Raw genomic sequence first — 7,270 nt, forward strand, 5'->3', positions numbered from 1 at the left:
TAAACAGCTGAGGGATGAGGCTGGAGAAATGCAGGTTTGGGTAGGTTATTTTCTAAATATAATCCATTACAGTTACTAGTTACCTGTCCCAAAAAATGTAATCAGTAACGTAACTTTTGGATAACCCAAACTCAGTAATGTAATTACATTTCATTACTTTTAGATTACTTTCCCCTGAAGAGCCATTAGAAGAAGATAATAATGTATGTTAACATTTGAACGACATCTATTGCAGGATAAATCAATGTTAATGTTTACATAGCTGGTCATATGTGGATGTTACATTTTTACTTTGTGGTGGTTATGTAGGCTTCTTCTTAACCATCACTTTCCACTTCATATAATAATACGATTAAATTATATCTTTACATTAAAAACCAAAGTCTATCAGAATTCCAGGCATTCCAATAATGTTTATACCCCTTGATCTTCAAGAATAGGACTTGGAAATATGGGAGTATAGATTAGCCTAATTGTTTTACCAGAGCTTAACCCCAAAACGAAGGACTTATTAGCCAGCCCTACTCTGTTGTTTATGATTTTGTTGTCATGTAGGACTGATTTGGCTCATTGATTCGAGCTAAAAAGGATTTTTTTCAGAATTTAAAAGTAATCTAGTTTTTCAAAATAATCTAATCTGATTACAATATTTTTGCTGGTAACATAACGGATTACAGTTACAGTTGTTTAGTAATCCGTTACTCCACAACACTGGAGAAATGTAACTGTAACAGTATAACTTTAGACCGTCCCCTCGCCCATACCCGGGCGCGAACCTGGGACCCTCTGCACACATCAACAACAGTCACCCAAGAAGCATCGTTACCCATCGCTCCACAAAAGCCGCGGTCAAGGTCTCAGGGCAAGTGATGTCACCGATTGAAACGCTATTTAGCGCGCACCACCGCTAACTAAGCTAGCTGTTTCATATCCGTTACATAACCACTCCCCAGTTCTCAGACTCGGGATGTAAGGACTGACCATCCAAATTAGGGTTGAATATTTTCCCGGTTACATCCCGAGAATAAATAATTTTTCTCCCGGGTAACCCAGTATATTCATCCCAAACCGAAAGTGTCATTCTAAAGGATAGCCTATAATGGATATAATATGTCTGGATTTTGATTAGAGATTTGACCTGCAAGAAAATTCAAGCCTGATGCTACCTGAGCCTGATGAGCCATTACATTAAATACATTTTATGAGCTCAAGCCCCAAAAAGTCCAAATGACTGTGCCTTTATCCCACTGAGTGTACAAAACATTAAGGACACCTGCTCTCTCCATGACATAGACTGACCAGGTGAGTCCAGATGAAAGATATGATCCCTTATTGATGTCACTTGTTAAATCCACTTCAATCAGTGTAGATGGTGCTGCCAGACCACTGGTAGAGTGGGCACATACACCGCTACATATCCATTGCCCCTTGCTGCTCTATGCCAGTGTCATGAAGTTGGCCTGGTGATAGGTTTATGACAGTCATAAATACCTCTTCCCCCCTTTTTCCTCTCTCTACCCTACTGATGTTACATTTGAAAACCCTTGGTTAACATAGAGATTCTGGGAACATCAGAAGGTGGGGAAATGAACTATATTCTGGTAATCTGACCAATTCAACATATGCAGTGGTACTTAATGAATATGATGTCAGTTCGGTTGTCATCTGAGACATTCTCATCAATGATAAGATGACATAAACCCTACAGTGGAAAGTCTACACATCAGAATTATCGGATTCACATGGAATTGTTGTTCAATTTAAATGTTTGAATATTAAATTATTCGTGATGGGATGAAAAGTGATTTTAGCTTCTAAAATGTGAGAATTGGGTTTTCATGAGTGAATTAAGCCCGACTCAGTGGCCCGTACACGTGAAGAGACATATGTAGTAAACTATGAAACACTATATAAGCCCTTGACGAAAATGTAACCTCCTGTTCCGAGGATGTGAGGACGACAGTCTGATGTCAGAATGGTTCAGATAATAACTACAGAACGAAGCCAACATCAGCTTGAGCTTTGGTTGCGAATGGTATTTACTACAGAAGTGATACCTCCTGGCCGTTGAGTTAGCAACAGCAGCTGCAAACGAGGGTTAGGAAGGAACAGACAGAGTATCCTGTCTATCACAAAACGACGTTACTACAACGTATCCAATTGACCACCAGAGACATTCTTTAAAGGACAAAGGACTCGGTTTGGCAACACGGCCTTCCATCTACCACCAACCTACCGAAGCGCAGCTCAGAGTTAATATTTATTGCATTTTCCTTTTCCAAATGGGCGGTAATTTAGAATGCATAAGATACTGTATTTATGATAGCACAGCTTCTCCCTGTGTCCCTCAGTCTTCCTGCTCCTTCACTCAAACCCAGCCTTTTTCTTTTGTGTAACCAGCTGTCATATCTGTTCCGCCCGCTAGGGACGTTTTCCTTTATGATGTCATTTGTAATCAAGGTATGATTAATTCTTTGTATATGTAATTCTGTGTGATTAGTTAGGTATTTAGTAAATAAATAATTAAACCCAATTTTGTATTGCTGATTCAACTTGTTAGCCAGGGTTCGTGAAGATAACCAAGAATTTACAACTTTCAGATGAGACTGAATTAAGGTGACGATTAATATTGACTGCTAATGATGTCAAATATTACTAGGTCTTTAAGAGTTTATTCGGGAAGATAACAGCTCTATAAATATTCTTTCATGGTGCCCCGACTCTCTAATTAATTACATTTACATGATTAGCTCAATCAGGTAATATTAATTACGGAGAAATAAGCGAATACATTTCTGTATGAGGGCTGATAAAGCTAATTATAGAAATCTGAGAAATAGAGCGATTGGCCAAACGTAGGGCTATTTCTGCCTAGCTCGTTTCAGACGCGGGTAGGCTCGGTCATTATTCATTTCTCGAGCGAGGACAAAGAGCCAGCCGATTGAAATTCAGGGGATATAAGCTTGACCAGCGATATATATCTCTTATCTTCCTCGTGAGTAGACCACGGTGCATTTCGTTGTTTGCCGCGTGTTCCGGTTAAAACATTGTCAAAAAACGCAGAAAAGGGTTTGAACATAATACGTTATAAGTAAAACCTTTCCCTTGCTAAGGGAATCCTATGTGCTGCATTTTTCAGGCACAAAGTAGGTTTAGCTTGCATTCTTGTGCCTCGTTGAAATTCCTCCGCCTTGCGGAGCGGAAGTCCCGCCCTGGGTAGTTCCGTTTGATTTCAGCGTGTGAAATCATTGACCGCTGAAGCGTGCCCTACTACATTCGTTCATGAAGAATTATTCAGGTCACACTCAAGTCATTACTTATGATATCCAGACGGATATCAATGTCTTACCCAATTGAACTAATAAGTGTAAATCTGGCAATTTACATTCTGAAATAGATATTTTAAATAATATCCAAATTGATGAGTTTTCTAAATAAGACATTGTAAACCTTTTCCAAACTAACCTAGATGAAGCAACTTCTCAGGTTAATGAAAGTTTAATTCCCAAATAGCCTATACAGGTCTGATTTATCATTAAATTGATCAATCAGTCAAATTTGTTTTTTGCAAAACCATTCAGTAATTCAGTACTGACAGAAGCCCCGCCCAGCGGGAATCCCATGTGGCTTCGGCCTTAGGGAGAAGTGTACCACAGTGTTGAATGTTCCCAACATTTGATCTACTGTTTACACTTATGATATCCAATCAATGGAGATTGTATGGATTATCGTCTCATTCAATTTAATAAGTTAAATTGTTGAACATACATGTTCTTCCAATCAAATGAGACACTTTTAAACTTCTCATATTAACCTGGATGAAGCAGCACCTCAGGTTATTAAAGTGTAATACCCAGATAGCCTTCCCAGGTAGGATTAATCATTGGCATTGATTCATTAATTCAATTTGCTTTTGCAAATTCATTCATGTCCAACTTCCACATTACTGGTACGATACTGATGGTTCGTCAACATCTATAAATAGATTAAACTTGTCTTTGCAGCTTCCAATGAATTCCAAACCCAAACTTTAAAAAAAATAGGAATTTTTTTCTAATAATGTGCAAGCTATCAGAGGTGGTCACCACTCCTCCGCTAATTAGTGAACCTCCACCCATAAAAGGATTGATCTCTGACCTCAGCAGCAATACCAACCCTAATTATGCCATTAGCGAAAAAATAGCCGAAATTGCGAACGCTCCAAAATCAACCATCAAACCATCATCAAAATCAACCATCAAACCATCATCAAAATCAACAGGCTTTGTGACGGTTCTCTCCACTTTTGCACTGATGTATCGCCATAAACATGTGGTATCTGTCCAATACCACAGTGCACAGCTGAAGCACGTGCCAGACATGGCTAACATGAGGGGGCAGGTGGAGAGAACTGAGCAACTATTGACAAAAGCAGGAAATTAAAACATTCTGCTAGTCGAGGAACTGTGTTTGAAATCTGAACAATTAAAAGTAATTGCAAATACTTATGACGATGAACGAGCACAAACTCTTCAACAAAATCGTTGTCTCCAGGAAGAACTGGATTTAGCCAAAACGAAATACGAGGTAGTCCACTCCAAACTAGATAAATCTGTTGAGTTATCTACAAACAGGAGCGCGCAATTTGATAACATGCAGGCAGTTTTGTTGAATGTTACTCAGAGTAACACGGTTCTACTCAAAATTCTGCAGACCAAAGACAATCGATTAGTGAACACAATGACTAAGTTGGATGACAGGGAGTTGGATGACAGGGGACAGGGAGTACCCCTCCAGGTTTCCTTTATCTGGGGGGGACTGGAGCTGTCAGCTGGGTAGTGTATCTTAATGCATTTTTGAGAAATGATTCAATGAATTCAATTAAAAATCAGGCGGTTCTCGGAAACAGAACATGACGAGAGGCGTGTGTTGTGTAATTTCATCCAAGTTGAATGCTCAAGGCTCATTGGAATTGTTGTCATATTGGCTTAGACGTGATGGTAGAAAGACTTGAATTTAACATTGAGCATTGAACAATGCCTTCAATGGCTTCTTATAGTTTTGCTACACTGTACCTAATGAACACAACCCTGATTCCAATCCAACAAGTTGAGTACAACATTATTGAGATGATTGCAATGTTAAAGTGTACCGTTATTATGACTGTTTGACATATTAGGACTTGTTGGTACATGGCCCTGTTCGTGGTATAAATTGCAGGACTATTAAGCAGAGGCTCCTATCATCAGGTCTTCAGTCATCCCAGATATAACAGCTGCCATAGAGGTCAAAGCTATTACCAGAGCAGCAGTCAAACTGAACAAACTTCTATTCAACACCTTCTATTCAACTCATTCACAGGCAGACAGGAACACTCAATTTTTCCCATGATTTAAATCCGTCTTCCAATTAATAGTTTCTAAACATTGATCATTGGTGGATCGGTCTGCCACTTGTCCTGACCCTTCAAAACGCTTGGGTAGGAAGAGTCCCCTGCTCCCCCAGAGACGCTTGTGTTCCAACAGGCTTGGGTAGGAAGAGTCCCCTGCTCCCCCAGAGACGCTTGTGTTCCAACAGCTGCAGCTGAAGGGAGGTTGTGGGATTCCCAGTTTTATTTATGTTCTCTGTTATGGACCTGACTGTGTCTTCCTACAATCTATATCATATATGGTCATATCCTCTGGTGTACGGCTCAAATGGAAGCAGATCTGCTGATGAAGCAATAAAGCAATGCCAAATGACCTGAGATATATTGCTGTGGAAGCTGGACGTATTTCTGACACACCTGTTTCTGAAAATGTCTATATTGGGCTTGTAAATGATCTGTTGATTTAGTTTGCTTCCTGTAACTCTGTCATGGACTGTATGGGATCAACTTGGAGTTTCAAGAACAGCTCAGAAGATGTGGTTTGATACCATCTCTATGACGGAGGGTCATGAATCGATCCTAAACGACCTCAGGCTGCATGTATTTCTGACACCCAGTTTCGGCTCATGGTTGGAGAAGGTTACTGACAGTAATCATGTTGACTACTTGTTTGTCCAAAGATCTGTAAATCTTCCTGAAAAACACAACTCCCCATTTTATCCAAGTGTTCAACCTTGTAAATGTATAAGATTATTTTACATTTAACCCTCCATTGACATCACGCTGCATGTTGAAAGGTGAAGACCTCATACCTTTACTGTGGACCACAGAGAGATCTGATACAGGCCAGCACATTATATTAACCTTATTAGTCGACCATGAGGTCCTCACATTGCTGACACAGTAATAGATTTATAGTGAGATATGTGACCTGGAAAATAAGATCTGAATTAACCGAGCCAAGATTGGTTGTTTTGTGGATCCATGCCACAAGCATTTGACATTTCACATCCAGATTTTGATTTTTACTGGCTGTGACATTTTAATGGATTGAATCATGAAAATAACTCTGACGTGAGCCAAAGCTCTGGGGTGTCTCAGGCAAACTCCTGTCTGTGGTGATAAAACTACTTTGTGAGCACAGACTCACAAAGTTGTTTAAAGCACCCATAAAATGTATTGGATCAAGAATTGCTATCCAATCCTCCCTGCATAAGCTCTGCTAAAATACATCAAATGTGTACAAACAGTTTTATAATGACAGTCACCTCAAATGCTTAATGACAGTTAATAACAGTATATCAGGGGCCTGCAACTCCTGTTCTGGACAGCCCATCCACATGGTGTGCTGGCTCTTATTCCATCCCAGCACTAACACAGTGCAGCCCCCCCCCCCCCCCCCCCGGGAGCTTGAGGGCACACACTCCTTCCATCTATTACGCACACCTGCCTTCCCTCGGCACGCGCATCAGCGATATTGGACTCACCTGGACTCATTCATCACCTGTTTATTTCCTCCCCTATATTAGTCAGTCCCCTGCTCTGTTCCCTGCTGCTGCATTGATTGTTTTTTGTCTGTGTTACCTGTTTGCTGACGCTGTTCCTGTCTCGTTCCATGTCCGTTCCATATGAAATGTTTTACTCCCCGTACCTGCTTCGTCTCTCCAGCATCATGTGACAGAATGCAGCAGCCAACACACAAAGCATCGGGGAGTACTGGCGTTCCGGTTGGTATGGTGGCATCCGCTCTGGGTCGCCACCGATGGAACCAGGGATCCCTAACACGGAACCCAAACCGGCTGTGTGTGTGCGCCATCGTGCATAAATGTATTTGTCCCCCCACACCAAACACGATCACGACACACGCAGGTTAAAATATCAAAACAAACTCTGAACCAATTACATTAATTGGGGACAGGTCGA

The sequence above is a fragment of the Oncorhynchus clarkii genome, chromosome 13 (genome assembly GCF_045791955.1).
Source record: "Oncorhynchus clarkii lewisi isolate Uvic-CL-2024 chromosome 13, UVic_Ocla_1.0, whole genome shotgun sequence".
NCBI classification, from domain to species: Eukaryota; Metazoa; Chordata; class Actinopteri; order Salmoniformes; family Salmonidae; genus Oncorhynchus; species Oncorhynchus clarkii.